The 24366-nt window shown below is 43.3% G+C and overlaps 1 long non-coding RNA gene across 1 annotated transcript; it reads left to right on the plus strand.

The window, feature by feature from the left end:
- Positions 1-2672: 2672 nt before the first annotated feature.
- On the plus strand, positions 2673-5736 carry LOC109146390. Its single transcript, XR_002048375.2, has 3 exons — positions 2673-2790; positions 4362-4421; positions 5650-5736. It is a non-coding gene; the product is annotated as an uncharacterized LOC109146390 (long non-coding RNA).
- Positions 5737-24366: the final 18630 nt, after the last annotated feature.

The following is a 24366-nucleotide window of genomic DNA, read 5'->3' on the forward strand; positions in this document are numbered from 1 at the left end:
AATTAAGTTTAAGAAAATAGTCTTCACAGTCATAAGAAGAAATCTGCTCTGAGTATCTCTGAAATGCAATTTTTGGTACAATTTAGATTATCTTAGCTATATTGGATTTAAATGTTTAAATAACATTAAAATGATTTTTATGTATATTTGGGCTCTTCAAATATTATATTCTATTTTCCTAAAGAATCAATTATTATTGTTTCTTAATGATGTAACTTTGAAAATGCATTTATTACTCAACTTTGTTCCAGTGCTTCAGATTATGATGTAAAGTCTGGTGGAAGTGATCCAGATATCATAGTTTAATTATTAGGCTAATTAATGCATAAGCGTTCATTTTCAAAATAGAATATAATGAAGATTATTTTAATGTAAGTGAATTTTTTCTGCATATTGTGTCTTCATTTTTGTCCTTAAGTCGGGAATGCCTATTACCTCCCTTCATAATAATATTTAGAAAGATAAATATTCTTATGGTGTAAGTTCATTTCATGTGGCAATGTAGGTAAGCTCCTCGTTACTACTATTTAAAAAAAAAATATTACTAATTTTATAGACAGCACACTGAAAATGCATTTAGACTTTTGTGCTGTACTGTGCTGTATGTACCACGCACATTCTGTGGAGTTTGGGAAAGAATTTAAGACACTTTACAGAATGTTTATTCCCTACCGTACAGTTGCCAGAGTGCCAGTAGCAAATAACCGTGATACAAAATCTTTACTATAAATGTGGTATGATACTTAACCTCTGCAGAGACATACAGGCACTCCACCTTCTTTTCTGAAAGTGTGAACACATTCGCTGCCATTTCAAAGCTGTTTTATCTAGATCTCCCGTTTTATTATTTGCCAAACCTGGAAGGTTTGGTCTCCCTTTCCCCGCTGCTTTTGAGTTACTCAGGTTATTCCTGTGGCTTCAGACCCGATTTGTTCCTAATGACGCAGTGACTGTCACAGTGCATGTGACCTTTCCTGGGCTAAGTTTTCCTCAGCACCCTGGGTGTCAGGTCTTCAGACTCCCCCTTAGCACTCAGGTTTTTATTTTCATTACTTGATCATGCCCTTTTGTAGTATGTGAGAAGCCAACTTAATTTTTATTTATGCTTCAACATGAGTTGTAAATCCATTTTCTGACATGGCGTGAAAAATTACTGTCGGGGCTGTACACGTGCGGGGAGCCTTAACACGTGCCACGTGCGGGGGCAACTCGGAGAAAACGGAGGCTCTGTCCCCGGGGAGACTTCACCTCACAGCCGGTCAGGGAAGAAATTTCCCCAGCTCGGCTGCAAGCGACCCCCCTTGGAGGCAGGCAGGCCCCCCAGCCCGGGAAAATTGCGCCCATCTGACCAATAGTCTTCCTAAAAGAGCTGAGTTATGGGAAGAGTCTTAGCACATAAACGCAGTCAACTGCGCCATAGTTTTCCCCCGCCGTATCTGGTTTCTTGGTGAGGAGGGAGCGCCTGGAGGCTCCATCTCCCTGCAGAGCTACCTGTTCCCTGCCTACCCCCCGCCTCCCTGCCCGTCTGTCCCGTTTCAGCGAGCAGCCCGTCGCCACACGAGCTGTTCCTCGATGACGGAGGAGCCGACAGCAACCCACACCCCTGCACGACTCTGCCGCTGGCCGCCGGCTTTCTCTTCTAGTCACTCTTCCAGTTTTCTTGTTCAAACATGAAAGGTTTACTCTTGGTGTGGTCGACTTGATGAAAAAATCTGTCTTTTTCATGTCCTAAAATGCCTGGGAAATGCATGTGCTGCACCTGCCTCAGTGTAAGATCTTGCATTAAGAGAGCTTAACAGCTTTAGTTAATCAGGGTGTAGGAATCCTCAGTTTCAGTGGATCTTATGAGGGAAGGCTGCACCCGTAATGGGGGTCTTGGAACACTTCTAAGGGAAAAAGTGCTCCATTCTTCTTTACTGTTGCCATGTAAATGGCGTTAGATGTTACTTCAAATGCCACTTTTATTTTATGGGGTGATAACAGCAGGAGTGTTAGAAAATGAAGACTTCGGTACTCTGGAGTGATCTCAGACTTTTTGATAGGGAGAAAATGGATGAGGTGAGATGTTTCCTATTTTTTTTTTTCCTTTAGTTAACTCCACTTTCTTTTTAAATGGAGCATCTGAGATGAATATTTAAGAATTCTGCTTCAGCAGAATGGGTATCTTAAGCCTGAGTGAGCAGAGAGAACAGAGCAATATGTGATACTCAAGTTAGTGCTGGAGATTTTTTGTGAAATCTGTGCAAATGATAGAAGTGATCTTCAGTTCTGGAAGAGCTGGAACAAAAATGAATCCTATACAGAAAGGTACTGGGATCTCACTCCTTTTTTACATTAGAGGCAAGATAAAGTTCAGGATCTGTCTCTTTCTTACTGAAATGGCAGTCTGTGGTCTGTTGTGGCAAAGGGGCTGTGAACTACAGAGGTCAGTGTGACCAAGAAGTTTTATCTTTTTTGTAATAAAGCATTTCTCCTGAGAGAGCTTGAAAGGGGAGTTACTCATTAGTCTAAATAGGCAGTATTGAAATTAGTATGAACAAAGAATTTCCTCCTTGTGGAGTGCTATATGCTGCCTTTTCATAGTTAAAACACTTGGCATTTCATGTCAAAATCATAAGAAATTATTTAACTAAAATGTCTTTCATTTCTGCTATATCAGAATTCATGGATTGGATCAGAGGGAACAATACACCTACCAAAGTATAAAGGAAGACAGTGGCTCTGAATTAATGCCTAAGTATCTAACAGTGGTGAGAGAATCTTGGAGACAGGTTGGAAAGATACTTTATGGTGAGAAAGTTTGTTTTCAAACCCTTTTAAGTTTGCCCTGTGTGTAGCATACAGCTTGCATGACTTCTGGGTAGATTTTCTTGTGCTGACGCATCTGTTTAGAATGCTCAAGTTCTGAGTGGTGCCTGTCTTGTTTCTCCACCTCACATACAGTCATATGAATGATTATTTGAAAATTTTTTTGGACATCACTGTTCAGATTTTGTAGGAGAGAAGAAGACTAAATACGGTATTCTTAATGCATGTGTTACTGCAGAGGACTGTGACAGATTTAATTCTCTATTGCATCAGGCACTAGAGAGATTCCAGTTAGTTACTTTCCAGAATTTACTTTCAGGAATATCTTTCTGAATGGGTTTCTGAGCCATTTTTGACCAAGTCTTACAGAAGGTTGATGGTTATCATATGTAAGCAAGACACAATTAAGCAAATGCACCTTCCTATCACCTTCTTTTTTTCTCGAAATCTTTATCTTACTCTGTAAGAAGAAAATATATTACATACGTCACAATGTACTGCAGGCTCTTGAGAATTATTTTCTTTATTCAGAATTAGTATTAGTTTTGCATTAATTGTTTTGCATATTTTATCTGATAACCTTTCCAACTCAATGTCTCTATAAAATGAAGAACAATTTTTCCTCTATGCTCCGTGCTAGTAAGAAAGAAGTCTCTTAAATATTTTAAAAAGTGTTTCTGCACTGTTCGCATTTTGCAATGATGAGATATGGTTATACTTTAAAAAGTTTATATGACAACTTGAATACAGAAATTGGCGACAATGTGTTAAAAAAGCTTAACATAGTTATTATTAACTAGTTTCTACTCTGTTAAAATCATGTGAAATTACTAAAAAAAAAAAAAACAAATATATTCTCTCATTTGAATATAACACAGCACATTATGGTCTTAAGTTAACTTCCGTCAATATTACACCTGAATCACTTTTTAAGAATGCTGTACAACATTGGAGAAGCTGGGCAATTACTTTTAATCCTCTAACATCAGCATATCCTTTAACTCTTAACAAATTGCAGGGGAAAAAAAGGAGCGATTAGCAGTAATAGTGCTTCCAGAGAGTTCCATAAAATTTTGAGTACTAACTCAACCTATTGAAATACAAATGCAGGATGACAGGTGTGTCCAGTTAAAATGGTTCCTGTTTGCTGTATGTAATAAAGCAGCGTTTTTAAAATAAAATACAGTTTTAATAAAATTGCTTACCTAGGGTGTAACTGGAGCAAGTCATCTTCAAGGACAGACTCGGAAAAATAATCCATCCTCTGGTTTTTTCTTTCTCTTAAGCTACACACCCAACTCCTCTGTGCAAGCCTTTGCTCGGTAAATACTCAGTATGTAAACAGAAGGATGTGAAGCTGCCTGAAGGGTTGTTTGCTGTCTAAGCATACATCTCAAAATGAAGTAAACTACAGATGCTAGAATGGGCTTTGGAGAATGATCTTACCATATATTACTATCAAAGCTTTTATTTGCGGCACAGGGCTTTTTCTATACATTTTAAATTCTTATGTAATTTATTTCTGGAAACAATTATCAAAACTATGTCTGCAGGTGGACAATAAATGTTGAGATCCCAGAAGATGAATTTGGAACTTCAGTTCATCTCAGTGTGTAAGTCTTGATTTTTCAGTGTTTTAGAAGCACTTTTTTTTTTTTTCAGAATGCTTTTGGTGGGTTTTTTTCTTGGTTTTTGGAGGCTTTTTGTTAGTGGTGCTGGGGTTTTTTGGTGAGTTTGTTTTTTGTGAGGAAATACATCAGAGTCTGTGCTGCAGACTTAATTGCTTCTTTATTTAAGACTCACAGTCAGATTAAGAAATTAAAAGCCTTGTGTAGCCTACGTTTCATCCATAAAGAGCATTAATAACCAGAAAAACAAATAGGTTTTGAATAAATGGCTACTGTTTCAGTCAAATGCAGTGTAAAATATACGGAAATAGGTCCTTTCTTAAGGAGTAGTCCATTCAGATTCCAGAAACTCCCAAAATATTTTCAAGGACACCAACTCTTGATATTATGCCATGCTTACCATACATTTTACTGGTTTAGCAGGTAAAAGAATATTTTCATGAAACTGATTTCTTCAATAGCAATGTAAAAGTCAATTATCACTTGAATTATCAAAACTGTGCAAGTATTACTAAGATCAGTGGGATTCAGTCATAAGATTCTAAGCCAGTGGTCATCACTGTCTGGTTTTACATGTCTTAAATTCTGGGGATTTTATGTCAGCCAAACAAAAGGGCTGCATACAACACTGAAATTTGCCAGATGCAAGTGTTGGCAAAATGATAACCCTTCTCTATTTGCAGACATGACTTTTGTACCACAGTTCAAAACAGCAAATGCAGCTTTTCCCTTTGTGAAAAAAGGTAACAAAACACAGTGTCTCAGACCCAGACATGGGAACACTAGTGGGGATAATAGTATTAGTAGTATTAAACTGTGTAGTACAACTTCCAAAAATGGCTCAGCCTGCCTGACAAATTGTGGTGATAATCTGTATAAAAAAGATCTGTGTTCATATAATATAGCAGGCAAGAGTGCTGGGGCATCGGTTAGTTAGATGTGAAAGGTTTTTACATGTTTTTGGAATAGAAATACAGGACTGGAAAATGATTGACTGTGCTTTTGGTTGTCTGCTAGAAAGTACTCTTATCCATCTTAGAGACTTTATTTCTCTTTTGCTCAGTACAAAGAAGTTACCTGCTGTCAAATTTTGGATGTTTCAGTATTCCTTAGTCTGCAGGATAAACTGCTGTACTGACAATAAAATGTGAGTTAAAGGTAATTCAGGGTCAATGCCAGTTACTCAAACAGTATTATTTCACTCATTTTGCAGTGGATTTCATCCAGACTCCTCCTGTTCATTAAATCTGTGAACACCTTATAATGGTGTTTAGTGAACCTTCGGTGAATTAGCGCCAGCTTGCTGCATTTTCTCAAAGGTGAGTAAATTGTATAGATGTATTAACACAACCTTTCAACTAAAATTTAATTTTCTTGATTTTTTTTCTTTTTGCCAACAAGATCCAGTGCTTTGTCATTTCAACACTTATTGATGTTTCTTAATTTTGCCAAATACAAGTTTCCATTGGATTTAAAGTTATTAAATATACTCTTGACAGCCAAGTGAGGTAAGGAAGATATAAATTGAAATCAAATTTTTCTGGATAAATGGAATCAGTGCGATGTTCAACAGAAGTTTGAGGTTTGACATTGCTGAAACCAACTCTGTTTAAGATAGCACACGTTCTTTGACTTGCAGTTCAGCTTTGCAGTGCTTTCCTTGAAGCGTTTTACTGACATGTTGCTGATACATTGTAGACACATACCTGTAAGGCTGCAGAATAACCTGAAGTAGTGAAATGCATTTTTAAAATTTTTGTTTTATTTGATCTGGAAGCGATTCTATGGGCACACTTGTAGGAGTGTGGGGTTCCTAGTGGGCACAAGGACAAGTGGTGGATGTGGAGTGTCAGGCTGTTTCTGTAGCTAACGAAAAATATGTTGGTTTGTAGGCCATCACTGCTTCAGGCTCAAGAGTTCAGCATAGAATCATAGAACCATAGAATGTCCTGGGTTGGAAGGGACCTTAAAGATGATTTAGTCCCAGCTGCCCTGACATTGCAGGGACACCCCTTCCGCTAGATCAGGTAGCTCAGAGCTCCATCCAACCTGGCCTTGAATTCACTTTGGCATGGTTTTGATGGGGACAATACTTGATTTCACAGACTTCACGGAATATTCTGAGTTGGAAAGGACCCATAAGGATCATCAAGTCCAAATCTTAAGTGAATGGCCCATGCAGGGATTGAACCTCGATCTTGGTGTTATTAGCACCGTGATCTGACCAACTGAGCTAATCTCACTGGATATCATCAGTTAATTTATCTCATCCTGAGAGATGTTACTTTTATGATATGAACTCTCATAAAACAGTATTAGATACAAAACTTTATTCCCACCAAAAAGAAAGCAAAATTTGAATATTTTAAGGCTCAGAGGAGAGAATCAGTCTCAAGAAACCCAGAGGAATTAGCTCATACATGTGATCATTTAAGTTTTGAAAAGTTTGAAAAATTCTCTATAAAATTAATCTTATTACTGCCAGTAGAGATGAATGTATAAAGATAGCTCCTCTTTAGATATGATCTGTTGAAACCAAACAGGGCAGTTAGAGTGATTTAAAACAGTGTGTTGGGACAAAAGCTGCTAAAGGAGCCTTGGTGAATGGAAAACGACAGTCAACAGCAGAGAGAACAAACGAGGAAACTTTGCCCTCAGACTAGGCCAGCCCACTGATTTCTATCCTAGTGTAGAAATTACTTTTCATCTGTTGTATTTTCAAATGTGTGTTTGGTAAGGTAAGAGATCGTCCCATTCTTTTTCCTCACCTTTCTTCCTGCAGCCCTTACAGCGGAAGAACCAGCTCTGTGAAGGATGTGCATAAATTATATATACATATACACTTTGGTTTTCAGCCATGAGGCTCCCACTGTGTTTGACCCTCTGCTGGAAGTAGAATGGTAGAAAGCTCATGCATATGCAGATGCCCCATCTTGCAAACTCAAGCAAAGTTTTGGCTTAGGAAAGAAAGTCTGGAAAATCATTTGGCAAATCAGTTCACTTTATAAGTGAGTTTTTTTAATCTTAGGTTCTCCTCTTTTACTAGAACTGCACTACTTTTGCCTAATCTGTAGAGATCTGGGAATCTGTAACCCTATCAAACTATTCCTAGTAGTTAAAATACAGCATGATGAAAACACCAACCTACACAGCATGGCAATGCAACCCAAATAAATTATCGAAATACACATATCTCTGCATCCATATTTATAATCTGCATGCCTATGTATACATAGGCATTCGGATTAAAAAAAAAAAAATACAATACAAAAATTGAATCATAAAGCTAGTTCACAATGATCTCTAAATGTATTAAATCAGTGGTTTGTAAAAAGGCTATTTATTTTATATGGTTTCATTTTATCACTTTAACTGCAAGATAAACTGCCTTTTAAATTACAATGAAAAATCTATTATTAAGTAGAATAATAATGTTGATGCAATTTTTAAAACCTCAGCTTCCAAATATTTACTCCTATGGTTAATAGCTTTCTGTGTGTGCTGAGCACAGCATTAAAATTATTTAAACTAAACAAATTGAGAAACTATAAGTATGCAAGTACAAGAAACTAATTTAAAAATCCCCTAACTACTATGTGTTTTACTGTAGCTAAGCTATTATAATTTATTCTTATGGAAAATAAAATGAAACTATGCAGTACAGTCTATTATACAATCTTTTTCATTTTAGATGCACTTAAAAGGAAAAAGCACTAAATATTACTGGTTGAAGTGTAAACACCTAAGCTGTAGGATTGCACTTCAACACCATTTTTTACTGGCTGAAGGGTAAACACCTAAGATGTAGGATTGCATTTCTACACCATTTTTTAAGGATCAACATTATTAATTATTTCGGATTTTGCCTTTTTTTGTAAAATATTAATTGGACAGTACAGAGATGCACTTAAGAAATGTGAAGTTGTTTTATGCCAAATCTGCAAAGGCTGAATACATGAACTTTGACCCTCCTGTCTTTGTGTTGTGGTCATAACCAAAAAGATGTGCCATTATTGTGACGTTCTGGTGGTGGAGTGGCTTAGAGAGGAAACATAGGATTAAACCTAAGTACAGTCCATTGTAAGGAAAATTGGGAATAGGAGATGAACAAGCTGGTTTAGTCTCTGCATAAGAGATACATTCAGTAGTGTAAAAACTAGTGCAACACAGCAATGATATCCCTCTGGCTTCTAAGGCAAAGGGATTGAGGGATTGAGGAAGTGTGAAAGCCTAAGTCATAAATCCATGCTGGCAAGTAATATTCAAGACTTCCACATTAGTTTTGGCTATTACAGTGATATCCTGTCAAGGTTTAAGGTAGCTGGATCATCCTCATGAAGGTTTTACACATCTGTACCTCCTGCTAGAGCTGTGTTTTGCCTCAGAAAAGGTTTCAGTTCCAGGAAAAATCAAGCTACTAATGCAATAATAAGACAGGTATATTCCTGAGAGGCATGTTGATAATTTTATTGTTTAGTCAGTGCTGGTCCTCTAGCAATCTCTATAGAATTTATGAATGCCATCCAATGAGAAGGACAGATTAATTATTGCAACTATGCCACATAAAATAATGTATGCATCTTTCTAGGTAGTTGTTAACATTATTAGACACAGCTATTAGGGGAAATCAGAAATCTCTGATAGTAATAAACTTCTAATAGGTTTTCTCTTCTTATGCCAATAGGTATTTGGAGTTAAAGTGCAACTCCTACCGTCTTCTTTGAGTGCCTTGTGTGAGGAATCCCTTTTAATCTCTTTGTAACGAAAATAGTATGTTTAGAAAAATAGAAAATAGAAAAGAATGGTAGAGAAATGCTATTGACACTGTATTTGTTTACTCTTTGATTGACAGATATGTGACTACAATATTACACTTACCTAGGCTTATTTATTTCTTAGTCTACATGAACAGATTGTGAACAGAATGATCTGCATCTTTAATAAAGGTTATTCATGTGAGTAATGTTATACCAAACTTGGTGTGCTAGACTGGCATCCCTATTGTTTCATCCTGATTTCCCACTGTTTTTTCCACTTTCCAAATGTTTTTCCTAGTGAATTTCTGTACTACAGGGATGACTACTACTGCATATATCATGACTCAGTGTGGGATGCTATCATCTGCTGTTTAATTCATTAGGAGCTATGTTCCATGCTCCCTCCACTCCACCCTCTGCCTGTTATTTCTCGTTTTTCAAATGTCCTAGGAAGATACATGGATTTTTTTTCCCCTTCCCAGGGGAAGAGGATTTCCCCCAAAAATATGATCTGGGGGGTGCATTTGTGTTTCATTGAAAGGGTGAGTAGAGAGCTTTATTTTTCAGCATGAGACTAATGTAAACTCCTTATTAATTGAGCAGGGGCTGTGGGGTGGGCAGGGAAGGGAGAGGAGAGGAAGCAAAAGGATATAACTGGTCAGCCTTGTGAATACAAACAAAAGCAACCTCCATCCATATCTGGGTCTAGTGCTCCAACTCACCCCAAAAGAAAGATTTGCAACATTGTTTTTTGAATGATGGAAGAAAGGATGCTCCTGTGCTCAGATCTGACAGTAGGATGTGTCAGCTTCTTGCAGTGCAATCACACTGCTTTGTCGGAACTCCAGCAACACAACAGGGAATTTGAATTGATGTTGTGCTGTTTTATATGTTTGGTATTTTGTGTATAAGAATGTAAAAAATACTTGTTCTAAAGATGTCGCTTTTATATACATATCTTTATGTATACATATATATGTATACATTCACACATTTTTTCAACCAACTGCTAGACAATTTTCTTTAGGAATATTTTTGGGAGAAGCATCTGAATGATTGGGTCAGTCATGGTGTTTTCAAGACTATTTTGAAGTCATGCTTATGTTAAGCTGTGTTACTGAATGGAGAAGTTGTTTAGTTAAAAGAGTATGACAAAGGAAAAAGACAAGAGAATAATTCAGTGATGCAGTAAGAAAAGGATATAAAGACTCAATGAAATACTGTGCAAAGACACCATCACTGGTCTTTGTTCCTACAAGTATTACCAAGCAGGAGCTGTCTTCTCCTAGCAGATGCCTTCAAAGGAAGGAGAGTGGTGTCAGGAATAAAAGATTTTGCATACTCAGAACAGGTGGTGGTGGCATTGTGGGATGGTTGTAGGAAGGAAGAAGATGAAAAAATGTGTTACTCAAAGGTGATAAGATAAAAAGTGACATGGAGGTATGGAGTACCAAGAGTTGCTAGAAAGGAGAACTACATCAACGCTTTCTGAGTACTCGTCTTACTGCACTGATTTTAAAATAAGACATGCAACATTTTGGATATTCTCTTCTGTTTACTTCCCCTTCTGCACAAGATTTACTCTAAAATTATTTCTGTAAGTCCTCTGGTAGTTTTGCATGACTTCATGATGAATCTTATTAGCTTGTGATATTATCTTACAATGTGGCAGTATGTCATGCACATAGACTCTTTGCTTCATGTACATGTTCTCATTCCCATGCTGTGCACAAGGACTTCGCTCCTCGTGGGGTGGGTATAGATGCAGACTATTCTGTCCCTGAATAATTAGCATACCTCCCAGTCACCAGGGTATTCTGTGATGAGACCATATGCATATTTTTAATTTATCTTTAAAACTTTAAGTGACCACAGAATAGTAGAAAACTAGCTAAAGTGCTGCACAAACTCTGATGCTGTAGCAGAGATTCACAGGTTCAGGATGTGGTGAACCTTTTCCATGAGCAGTTTTTTGGCTTGCTCAAACTCTAAAGCCCTCCCCTGCCTGGCACTAATGCTGTCTGCCACCCACCTTAAAAAGTCACATGCAGGAACAATTTTCATTTTCTGTGCCACTGAAATTAAATGGCTCCCCTCAACACCACCTTTGCTTTGAATGGTGTGATACATGTCTTGTTACACACCATTTCTTCTGTATCATTTTCTGTTTTAACAGATCTAGCTACTTGGATCTTTCATCATATGGATTTGAACATCAAACCAAATTTTAAAGCTCAAATGTGTTCAAGGATAATTCAGAAATGAATGGAGATTTGTCTTTAGTTTTCATCTGTGAAAACACTAACACAGAGAGTTCACCAGTTGCACTCCAGAACAAAAAATGTAAATAAGCTCAAATCAATTACCTGCTGAATAATGCAACACAAAGAAAAGCTTTTTGAGCTACCTAACTGAAAATTGAATGCTTGGATTTTATACAGGATCCATGCCAAGGTCTCTGCAGAGATGGGATGAGTTTTTTGGCAACCAGTTAGGAAAAGGAGGAAAAGCTAATTATTTTTATTGAATTTTACTTTTGTATTCATGTGGCTGAGAACACTTCCACTCCTCCCCTTTGCTGTTGCACTGCGGTGTTAGATGTTAGCTCACATACACGTTTTTTTTTTAATAAATTGATATGGCTTTGGTTATTACATACTGATTAGTTTATAAATGTCTTAAAAGACTTTTCATATCCCATGCCAATTTGATTAAAAACCACCCAGATCTGTACAGAGAGTTTCAGGAAAGCCAAACCTGTTACAAAATACACTTTGCCAAAATGGGACTGAGTAGTTAAAAGAAGCTGTTTACAGGAAAGATTTTGTTGTTTGTTAACAATATTTCATCTCTTAAAGAAGGACAAGAAGAATTTGAGGGGGTATAGGTCCATGGTGAAACAGGAACTGCTGCTGGACACCAGAAAAAGGTCATGAATTTCACCTGCTTCAAAGACATGTTTTCCAGACGTATGAAATGAATTCTGGAAGGACACAGTTTAGCCAATAATAATAAAGAACTTGGACATGATAAAAATAATAAAAGCAAGGAGAGAAGATCTTGTTCTTGAGCATATTTGAGTTTAGCATCTTTCAACATATTTTAAAAACAGCTGCATTTGGCTAACATGATTCCTGCACTTGGACCAGCAATAGCAAAACTGCTGCTGTGCATAATTTCAAGGTACTTTGGAGATATGTTGTTAATGGCAAGCCAGGGGCTGGAAACAGATAACACACAGATGTTGGTGTAGGGGAGGCAGCACACCAACAGCGATGGCTGGTATACGTGTATTATAGTGCTTTAGTGGAACCACTTCACTGTTCGTGTGCTTTCTGCCCAAGTCCGCTTTGAGCCTGCACCTCACCTGTCCCCCACTCCCAAAATTGCAGCTATGACTGACAATTCCCAGCTCCTGTGGGTGAAAACTTTCACCAGGATGGTGTTATGCTTGATTCTACTCTTGTGTAAACCTCTAGGCTATAATCTGAATATTATAAACTGGATTTAGTTGGATCCAGCTCTGTTCAGCCTGGAGCAGAGGAGCCTAAGGGGAGTCATCATTGCAGTTACAGCTTCCTTGTGAGGGGAAGAGGAGGAGCAGACGCTGATCTCTGCTCTGTGGTGGCCAGTGACAGGACCCAATGGAATGGCCTGAAGTTGTGTCGGGAGGTTTAGGTTGGATATCAGGAAAAGTTTCTTCACGTAGAGGGTGGTTTGGCACTGGAACAGGCACCCCAGGGAAATGGTCCCAGCCTCAAATCTTCCAGAGCTCACAAAGCTTTTAGACAACTCTCTCAGGAACATGGTGTAATTGTTGGAGTGTCCTGTGAAGGGCCAGGAGTTGGATTTCAATGATTCGTTTGGGTCCCTTCCAACTCAGGATTATTCTGTGTTTTCATGTCTCTCTGTGGTGTGGTGCCTTCCCTTCTCCAGGCTGAACAGTCCCAACTCTCTCAGCCTGTTCTCATAGGAGAGGTGCTCCAGTCCTCTGATCATTTTTGTGCCCTCTTTTGGATTTACTCAACAAGTTCACATCCTTTTTATGTTGGGGACCCCAGAACTGGCACAAGTACTCCAGGTGGGTGTAGCGAGTTGGGTTTGTAACCGGGCAGAAACACCAATTTAGTGTGGTGGTTTGGCCCAAAATCCTCATTACCGTTTACCTTCTGTGAGATAAGAATTAGGAGAAACACAAAGCAGGCACCAATCTTGAAAGAATATAAAAAATTTTATTAACAGACCTAAAAGAAGGAAAAAAAAAAAAAATCATACCACACTATTACCGCAGGCCTGGTTCCTACGGTATATCACCGTGTCCCGCAGCTATAGGGAGGAGGAGGAGGAGAAGATCCAGCAGGCAGGAATTGTGCAGCAAGATTGATTTATTTAATTATTTTACAAACTCTTTTATAGACTTTTTTCTTCATAGTCTAATTGGACAAAGGACCAGCCACCCCTTGGGGGTGATTGGCCAAAATCCTAAAACATCCATTATCAAAATATTTTCTACTATACCATAAACAAGACTTTCCAAGGTTGCAGGTGGCTTGGTTGTTTACATTCCCTGCTACCTCTTCTGTGAGAGAGAAAAGTCTCTCACGGACTTAGAAAAATAACAAGAAGATCCTCACTAACAGCATTTTTGTACCTACAATTCCCCCTTTTTGTTTTATAAGATAACAACTCTACTATTAATCCTAAATAGAAATCTACATCAGTTATTAATTCTAAAAATGTCCTTAAGGCTTTAACTATCTGACTCCATAACAAGAAATTTAAAGTTCAGTCTCTGCTCGTGGAAGGACCATCCCAGTCTCTGCTTGTAGAAGGACCATCTGCCTGATGGTTGACATCCTGGTCATCATCAGAAGAGTCATTAGGCTGATGATCTACATTCTGGTCGCCATTTGGATGGTTGGCGTTCTGGTCATCATTTGGAGGTTGCCTGTTCTGCCTCTGGTGCCGCAGGTCAGGGCGAACGCATTTTGAAGGTAGCCACTGTACTCCAGTATCTGTGGAAACGCAAGCATACCCACGACCCCAAACGATAAGCTCATGTGGGCCTTCCCATTGGTTAGTGAGTAAATTCCGTACCCAGACTTTTGCCCGGGGCAGCTGTCTGTCGCCTGCAGACTGCAATGAGAGAAAATGATTCAGAATAACAGGATTATTTGAATTTTGTGGTACTGTAAGGTGATTAATTGTATACAAAGCTTTTGCTAGTCGGCTCTGTGGGGTTTCTCCATGCATTCCCCTTTTCTGTTTGTCCAAAACACGCTTCAAGGTACCATGAGCGCGTTCGACAATGGCTTGGCCAGTAGGAGAATGTGGGATACCAAAGGTATGGTCTACACCCCATAGGTGTAAAAACTGCCGCGTCTTCTCCGAGGCGTAGGCAGGACCATTATCGGTTTTCACAGAAGCTGGCACGCCCAGGACTGAGAAAGCCAATTTCCAATGGGCAATGACATCACGGCCCTTCTCTCCAGTGTGAGCAGTAGCCCACATAGCCGAGGAGAAAGTGTCAATAGACACGTGCACATATTTCAGCCGACCAAATTCTGGGATGTGAGTTACATCCGTTTGCCAAATCTGCAAGGCTTTTAGCCCTCTGGGGTTTACCCCGGCTGGCAAAGGCGCAGCGAGTCCGTGACAGTCAGCACAAGCGCTGACAATGTCGCGCGCCTCGGTTGGCGTTAAATGGAACTGCTTCTGCAGGGTATGTGCACTTTGATGGAAGAAACCGTGCGATGCCTTGGCTTGTGCAATTTTGTCAGGCTGAGGCCCTACCCACGCAGGGTTGGCCAGCATGTCAGCCCTGGCATTGCCTTCTGTTAGAAACCCTGGTAAATTGGTGTGGCTTCGAATGTGCAGAATGTAATACGGATGCACTCGAGCCTGAATCGCAGACCACAAGGTTTGCAACAGTGAAAACAGAGCCGCATTGTTCACCTCCTTCAGAAGTGAACAATCTAAGCGTTGAGTTATATCTGCTACATAAGCAGAGTCAGTAACCAAATTCAAAGGTTCCTGTGAGAATCGCTGAAAAGCCATGGTAACAGCCCTTAATTCAACTAACTGAGCAGAGCCTGACTCGTGTTCCTTCAGCACCTGCCATTCCGATCCCTCCTTCCAGGTAACAATGGCTTTCCCAGTTTTCCCTGAACCATCCGTAAAGACGGTGGGTCCTTGCACCGGCACTCGGCTATTTCTCGGCCGCAAGGAAAGTACGGTCGATTTTGCCAGCTGCAGTAATTTATGGCTGGGCAGATGGTAAGTGATCTGCCCTGAAAAGTTTTGCAGCGCGCTTTGCAAAGGAGCACTATGGATGAGGCTCCACTCAAAGTATTCCTTTGAGATCGGAATGACAATTACTGCAGGATCCGCAGCCATCAGTTGCAAACACCGTTGACGGCATTTGATTATCAGAGAAGCGACCAATTCAAACACTGTGGTCACCGTCCTTTTTGGCTGGTGAGGCAAAAAGACCCATTCTAGGATATGCAAAGGATCAGGCCATTGTGCATTCCACTGGCCAATGATACCTGTAGGATGGAGGTCTGGAATAGTAATGTAAACAGTGATAGCAATGGAGGGATCCACTCGATAAACCTGACGAGCAGAAACAGCCCGTTGGACCTCCTGCAGCGCTTGCCGCGCTTCCGGAGTCAACTCCCGAGGTGAATTCAGACCAGGGTCCCCTTTTAATATATTAAAAAGAGGGGAAAGCTGCTCTGCAGTTAGACCTAAATAAGGTCGTAACCAATTGATGACACCCAACAGCTTTTGAGCATCATTCAAGGTTTTAATTGAATCCGGGAATTGCACCTCTTGGCGTTGGATAGTTTGGTCCAAAATTTTCACTCCTAAATATTTCCAAGGAGGATGCTGTTGAACTTTCTCCGGAGCTACCTCTAATCCATAGGCATGCAGAGCAGCGAGCAGCTGAGGCTGTATTCTCAGCAGCTCGTCCCGTGTGGACGCTGCCACCAGGATATCATCCATGTAGTGGTAGCAGCGTGCATCAGGAAACTGCTTGCGAACTCCGGCTAAAGCTTGGGCGACATACCACTGACAGATAATTGGGCTGTTCCTCATCCCTTGAGGGAGGACCTTCCATTGGTATCTCTTAGCAGGTTCAGCATTGTTAATGGCAGGCACAGTAAAGGCAAATTTTGGTTTGTCATCAGGATGCAAAGGAATTGTGAAAAAACAATCCTTTAAATCAATGATCAGGATGTCCCACCCCGTAGGAATCATGGTGGGAGAGGGCATGCCAGGTTGCAATGCCCCCATACCTTCCATTACTGCATTAACTTTCCGGAGGTCCTGCAATAACCTCCATTTCCCTGATTTCTTCTTAATTACGAAAACAGGAGTGTTCCAGGGGCTAGTAGAAGGTTCAAGGTGCCCCTGTTGCAACTGTTCCTGAACCAGCTGATGAAGGGCGTCTAACTTCTCTTTTGGTAGGGGCCACTGCGGCTCAAAGACTGGTGTGTCAGTCAACCACCGCAAAGGCAGTGTAGGATGCTGTGCGCCCTTACACACAGTGACCCCTGCTAAAAATTTGTCCCAATCCGTACACCCCAAGCTGCCAACACATCCCGCCCCCAAAGGTTAAGGGAAGTGGTAGCAACATAAGGCCTGATTGTAGCTGTGTGCCCCTCTGAGTCCTTCACCACCACAGGCCGTTCGCTTAGATAGCTCTGTGTGGATCCTCCTAATCCTGCGATGGCCGATCCCACCGGGGCTAAAGGCCATGAGGGAGGCCACGCAGAGAAGGAGATGATAGTTACATCAGCACCCGTATCAATCAAACCTCGAAGCTGAATCCGGGGCAGACGGGCGTTCGGCAGGATCAGGGTACATGTCATCTGTGGCCTTTGGTCAGAGATGTCTGCAGTCCAGAAGGCCTGCGGAAGTCCCGTAGATCCACTGCCGTTATCTTCGTGAGTTTGTTGCTCTATCCTGGGGACACAAGACTTAAAAGGCACCAATTTAGCAAGGCAGGTCTTTTCAGGAATAGTTACAGGGGGTTTTTGCGTGGAGACCATAGCGCAAATCTGACCTTTAAAGTCAGCATCAATAACTCCTGAGTGCACTAAGATTCCTTGATGGGCAACATCAGGTTTTCCCACCAGCATCGCACTGGATCCCTGGGCTAAGGGTCCATATGCATCCAAGGGAACCTTGTAAATACCGCTAGAGTCTAAGACGACTGCGGCTGCGGTGTGGACGTCAAACCCGTCTGATCCGTGGGTGCCGTCTGATCCCTGGGTGCCGTCTCTAGGGTGGCTGGGTAGGCCTGTGCCTGTACCTGTGCCACTCTCTGGGGGAGCGACTGCATCGGAGAGCAATTCCCCCTCCTTGCACCCCGGCGGAAGTTTCCCGACAAAGGCTGACCATTGGCATGAGTCCGGGATCTACAGTAGCCCGTGCAATGCCCTGGCCTGCCACACCTTTTGCACTGGGGGATCGGTGTGTTCTCTTTTTGGCTAGGCTTAGGCCGCTTCCGTTTCTTCACCTGTTTTGGTTGCTTTGGTTCACGACCAGAAGATGCGCGAACAGGCTGCAGGAACGCAGCCAAAGCAGACCTTCTCTGGTTCCCAGATCCCACCTTAGCGCAGGCTTCGACCATGTCTGTTACCTCAGGATCCCCTGGTAAGGCATCTATGATTTTTCTGCACTCCTCGTTTGCGTTATCTCTCACTAACTGCCTTAACAACAACTGTCTTAACCCGTCATCTTCAACCTGCTTCTCGAGAGAAGCAGCAACTTTCTCTACAAAAGAAAGGAATGACTCTGATTTCCCTTGAACTATTTCAGTATATCGCTTTCTGGGTGCTGACAACTCTATGGTTTTCAACAGGGCAGCCATGCCGACCTGTTGTGCTTGCTGCAGGATGCTAGAGGGCAAGTTACCCTGTAGGCTGGGATCAGAGAAGGGACCAGTCCCCATCAAAGCATCCACTCCTGCTGTCTGTCTAGGATCAGCAGCAGGGAGCTGCAAATTTGCTAATGCAGTCTTCTTGGCCAGCTTTCTCCAGGTTGTCTCAAAAACTGTAAATTGTACAGGTTGAAATAGAATTTGACCTAAGTGTCTGATATCAAATGGAGAAAGCAAATCTGTATTTATCACCCTTATTATTTGCATAACCTCAGCAGAACCCAGCCCATATTGTGCCACCTTGGATTGGAGGTCCTGGGCAACTTTCCAAGCAATTACCTCATGCTTGTCATGCTCTCCTGAATCTGGGAGAGCCTTATACACTGGGAAAGCTCGGATCTCTTTTGGGGAACCAGTACCATCCTGAACGTCGGGCACAGCCTGCGGATGGAGTGTAACAGCTCCCCGGTTACCCCCAGAATCCTCAGATCTATTTGGCAGTCCAAGGATTTCTAATAACCTCCAGTCACCCTCCCCCAATGCTTGCACCTTAAGAGACTCTAGGAAGCGATTATGATGCGTCGGACGCACTGTTACCGTGCAGTCCGGAAAGGTCCAGGGGCGAGACCGGCGCAGCCTTTTTCTTCGCCGCGCGGCTACAGCCGCCTGACGACCTGGGGCCAGAACCTCATCTGCCTCACTGCCTGACGAGGAATCATCAGGCAAAGGCAACTTTGGGGTGCTGGGAGGGAACAGAAATGTACGGGGAGGGGAGGCACTTTGGCTAAGTTCGCCAGAGCCAGAACAGACAGGACAGACTGCAGCTGGCTGCGCGGCAGTTTTTACAGCAGTCTCTTTACGGGAGGCCGTCTCGGCCAGTTCCGACGGAGCCGGTACTGAAGCTGCAGCCGACTCTGGAACTACGGCTGCGCCCGGCGCCGCGGTCGGCACCGCGCTCGTCTCCCGCACAGCAGCCACGTTCGGCGCAGTTGCCGCTTCCGCCGCTGTTTCGCGCTCCCCGGGCACGCTCGGCACCGCCGTCTCTGGCCGGCGCTCTGCGGACGCGCCCAGCGCCGCTGCCGGTCCGTTCTCTGCGGGCGCTCCCGGCGCCGCCGCTTCTGCCCGCTGCTCAGCAGCCGCCGCCGCTTCCGCGTTTTCCCGCGGCAGCGCTGTTCCCGGTTTCGCCGCCGGCTGCGCCGTTTCTCGGCTCGGAGCTGCGTCTCCCGCTTCTGGCGGGGGGGGGCGCAGGGCGGCACGGCCGGCGCTGGTGCCGCTTGCAGCGCGGGCTCGGGCATTTCCGCTCTAACAGGCTGAGCAAGTCCCCCATCCTTCGGGATAGGTTTCGCAGCTCTGCCAGAAAGGGCAAATGCTGCATAAAAGGGTCCATGGTTCGGTTCTGCGACTGCGCAGAACAGTCCAGCGCCAGGGAGGGCAGCGGAGCACAGCCAGGCAGTTCCGGGGGGGGCACGCCCGGCGCTACGCCCGCTAAGTTAGATCCAGGTGCATACGGAACCGAACTAGGACGCTCTCTGGGCGTCCAGTTGGCTAAGCCGCTGATCTGCGGCCCTGGATAAGCCGTGGCTGCCGTCCAGCCGAACGGCAAGGCAGGCTTTGCGCCCTGCCTCTGCCCTGACCCCCCCGCCTCTGGCGGGCGGGGTCCCTGGGGGCTGCGGAGTCCTGAGACTGTGCAGGGTAAGCCGGCGCAGGCTCTGCCTGTGGAGCCGGGGGGGTTATTCCGAATCCACCATCACTTGCCCCAGAAGCCCAGTCAGCGGGGCCCCCCTCGGACATTCCTCCGTCACTTATCACCGAGACAGGCGATCCAGCCCTGCTATCACAGTCAAGGGCTGTCAGCAGAAAAAATAATGAACGCCAGGTTTTGTATAATCCTAACGCTGCCGGCTCCCCAGTCGGGAGCTCGTGTCGGACAGCAGAGCCGAGTTCCTGCCATAAGGCAAAGTCCAGGGCAGTATCTCTGTCCATGGAAATCCCTTTTAAAGTAGCCCAGTCTAATAATTCCCGAACTGAGTTTTCAGGAATGGAGGTGCGCAATATGCTAAACACACCTTTCCAGACCAGTACGACAGCGTCATTCTGTGAGCCGCTGTTCGCCATTTCTCAGTTCTGTCGGACCTCCCGGTCCCGGGGGGGTAAAAGGAACAGCGTACCTCTACAGGAATTCGGCTTGGCTCGCAGCAGCAGGACACGTCAGAGAGTGCAAATCACGTCGGGCAGCACCAAATATTACCGCAGGCCTGGTTCCTACGGTATATCACCGTGTCCCGCAGCTATAGGGAGGAGGAGGAGGAGAAGATCCAGCAGGCAGGAATTGTGCAGCAAGATTGATTTATTTAATTATTTTACAAACTCTTTTATAGACTTTTTTCTTCATAGTCTAATTGGACAAAGGACCAGCCACCCCTTGGGGGTGATTGGCCAAAATCCTAAAACATCCATTATCAAAATATTTTCTACTATACCATAAACAAGACTTTCCAAGGTTGCAGGTGGCTTGGTTGTTTACATTCCCTGCTACCTCTTCTGTGAGAGAGAAAAGTCTCTCACGGACTTAGAAAAATAACAAGAAGATCCTCACTAACAGCATTTTTGTACCTACACCACACCTTCAGAACTCTTCTACTCCCCCCACCTTCCTCCCTTCTCCAAGTGACAATGTAAAAAGACAACCCTTGAGATGTTCAGTCTGTTTACCACTTCTGTAATAGCCCTGTTCAGTTCATTTAGGAAGAGGAGTCTCTCTGCTCGCATGTGGGTCCCTTCCCCCAACTTGCAGCTTTTCCCACAACTGCTTTCGAGGGTCCACTCTTGAAGTTTTTTGGGGTATAATTTTAAGGTTGAGCCGTTCAAAAACAAAAGTTCTCTTGACCCATCTCTGGGAGCATTTCATCTCTAAGAACAGAGGCCCTTCTCCTTCCCTGGGAGCACATGGTCTTCCTCATCTTCATCTTTAGGACTATCTCTGGGAGCATCTCTAGGAACTGAGGTTTTCTCCTTTCCCATTTGGAGCAAAAGTCCTCATCGCTTCCATCTCTCCCTGTTCAAACTCCTCATGAAATTACAGCTGCGTCAGCATCTGCCTATCTCAGCGCAGGTGCTTTTGCTCACAAGTACAAGTTGAATGCTCCACCCCCCATGCCTTCATGAAATTACAACGGGTACTCTGATATATCATAGCTTTACAACAGAATTTCAGCTTTAAGCATCTCCTCTTTCTCTTCCCTCAGGTTTTCAGCTCTTCATAGCAATAAAAGGGTTAATCTCACTGTCTTGGTTTTGAAAGACAGGTGTCTGCTAAGGAAGGCAGAAGCCTCCCTTGAAGTGGCAGATATAACCCCTTTCCCTCTGAGTTATTATAGTTTTGAAATCAAGGGCCTTTAGGCAGAGATGTGGGAAATAGGAGTAACAGTTCTTTACTATATATATATATATATATATATACATAAAGATATATATATAACCAGTCAAACAAAACAACAACAACTATGGCAGTAATGGCAAACACAAACCCAGTCCCAACCTTCTTGGCTGTCAGGCTATTTCCCCTCGGGTGCAGTTCCGCTCGCAGCCGGTAGGGGCGCTGGCGGCTCCCGGTGAGCAGGGCAGGTGCGATGGTTCCCCCGCGGCTGCAGGGGGCGCTCCGGAGCGAGCTCGGGGAGCACGCGGCACTGGTGCCCCGTGATCCTGGGGAAGGATGGAACAAAGGCTTCACAAACCGCTGGGCAGCTGATCCCGGACTCTCGGGAACAGCAGGCTGGAGCGGCAGGCACAAACACAAATCCCGGGTGGCAGACGAGATGTATCCAAAAGGGGAACCCCCCGGAGGCCCAGGCAGGCAGGGCGAGCACGGCTACAACGCAGCAAAAGCTCGAAGCAGCAGCGGGGCAGGGCGGCCACAGCCCGGCCTCCAGCAGGGCAGGAAAAGCGGTTTTTGGGATCCCGGCGTTGTTTCCAGCAGAAAGAAAAACGACCGAAAAAAGGAACCAGCAGGTCCTTTCTCTCCAGCTTCTCTCTCCGGACGCTGAGAGCGAACTGAACCCACACCCAGGTGAAAAAAAGAGTGGCCAGGCCCTTTTGTCTTCTCTTAAGCACCCAGCGATTTATCGTCTTAGTAACAGAATGGGGGAAAATTCCTTTAACAGAAAATAACTAGATCTCTTAAAACCCCAACACTCACCTAGGCCTTGCAGCTGGAATGTGGCTTATCGCTGTTGGTCACATGACCTCTGCCGAACAGCGGTGCAGCTCTAGCTGAATCTTGGCCACAGTGGAGAGGGGGGGGCTGGCCATCTGCCCACAGCAGGGCTGTGGGGGGTGTTCCACAGGTGGAACAGGGCCCATCGGCTCCAGGATGGCCATGGCCCAGCCCAGCCCGAGCAGGGCCTGGGCCGGGCCCGCTGGCCCCCACACGGGGCCCACAGCCACCTGTCCCAGCACTGGAAATGAGACAGAGAGGCTCTGCCTCGGTGTTTCCTATTCTTGTGTATCACAGAGGTGGTTACAATTTTAAGTGGCTTAAAGAATTGTCCATATTCAAACTGGCCAGCTGATAGGTTCTGTCAGGTCACAGAGGAAGCTGTAAGCACCCCTTTGCAAGAACATGACTTCAGGGACTATGCTTTGCTAACCCGTGACAGTGGGTCTCACTAGAGTAGAGGAAAGGGGCAGAATCCCCTCCCTCCACTATTGCGCATGGGACTTTGGATGCAGCCCGGGGTAAGTTTGACTTTCCAGGGCTGGCAGTGGGCATAGTTGGGTCATGTTGAGCTTCCAATCCACCAACCCTGCCAAGTCCTTCTGCTCAGGGCTGTTCTCGATCCCTTCTCCATCCAGCCTGTATTTGTGCTTGGCATTGCCCTGACCTGGGTGCATCACTTTGCCCTGTTGGACCTCATGAGTTTTGTACAGGCCTGTCCAGGTCCAGCCTGTCCAGGTCCCTTTGGATCCATCCCTTCCCTCCAGAGTGTGGCTGTGTCACAGAGCTCAGTGTCATCTGCAAGCATCCTGAGGGTACGCTCAGTCCCACTGCTTTATACTGTTCTGTTTGTGTTAGAGCTTTCATGACTCCCCTTGACAAGGTCACTGCTTTGTGCTGGAACATGTAGTGAATTCAAGATGTTAGAGAGATTTTGTCTTGTGCTTTTGGACAAATCCTCCAATTAGGACAAGTGGCAAAACCAAGGTACAGTTCAAAGAGTACATTTCAGCCAGTACCAAAAAAAAAACCCCAAACCAAAACCCCAAACTAAAACAGGCAGGTACTATACCTTGAGTTATTATCGCAAGATGAGGATTTTGAGGATTAACAATCCATGTTAAGCACTTGGAGTTGAGCAAGTACAAAAGAAATGTAATCTCTGAGAACAAAAAAAATCTTAGAGGCATATTATAATAATTATTTGTTGATGAAATAAAAAATGGTAGTGGTACAGTTGTGGGAGCAGTATGATATACTTCAGAAAACAAAGTATTTGCTAATTGGGTAGATGGTAACAAAGTTAAGCAATATGTTACAGTGGCAAATTGGACTGTGTGTGGGTTGTGTGATCAGATCTATTTAATCTATTTAATCAGATATTGGTTGAGCTTTTTACACGACAGGAATTTTGATAAGGTAGTTCTGAGGTGGCTCAATGTGGAAATGAGGTAGATTAATGCTTGCTTTAATAAAGTGTTTCTTGGTGTAGCTACATAAATTATGTAAATGAGAAAAAGATATGTTTGGAGTAAACTTTGGGAAAACATTACCCAAGAGAATATCCTACACTATTTGTTAGCTACCTTGTTTTACCAAGACAGGGATATTCTAAAAAAAAGCGTCATGAATTTTGGCTTTATAGAAGTTTATTTTTGCCTCTAGTAAAGGATTAAATTTGTGTATTAATTTCTTCTTAAGCAAATTTGACTTTTTCTAGGATAGATTAAAATCTGCCTGGCCATATAAGATTCCAAAACACAGCAGTAATTAATGGAATTTTCTCTACCTCCTATTTAACCTAATGGTCAGCATGGGAAATGTATTTTTATTGATCATAGTAATGACAGAGTGTAGCCTTTTAATGTGTCCTAACCTGGTTGTTGTAAGGTGGTACATTATGGTATCCACGTATCGTGGTGTCCTGCATAATTGTTTTCCTTTCCAGGACAGTGTCTAAAGCACTTCAATAATTAATTTAAACTTGGTCAGTTTTTTCCTAGGCATATACTTTTATTTTTAGATAGCATGCTGACTCCATTTTGTTTGTCATTCATGTGTATTTGTTAC

This window comes from Corvus cornix, chromosome 1 (assembly GCF_000738735.6).
Source record: "Corvus cornix cornix isolate S_Up_H32 chromosome 1, ASM73873v5, whole genome shotgun sequence".
NCBI classification, from domain to species: Eukaryota; Metazoa; Chordata; class Aves; order Passeriformes; family Corvidae; genus Corvus; species Corvus cornix.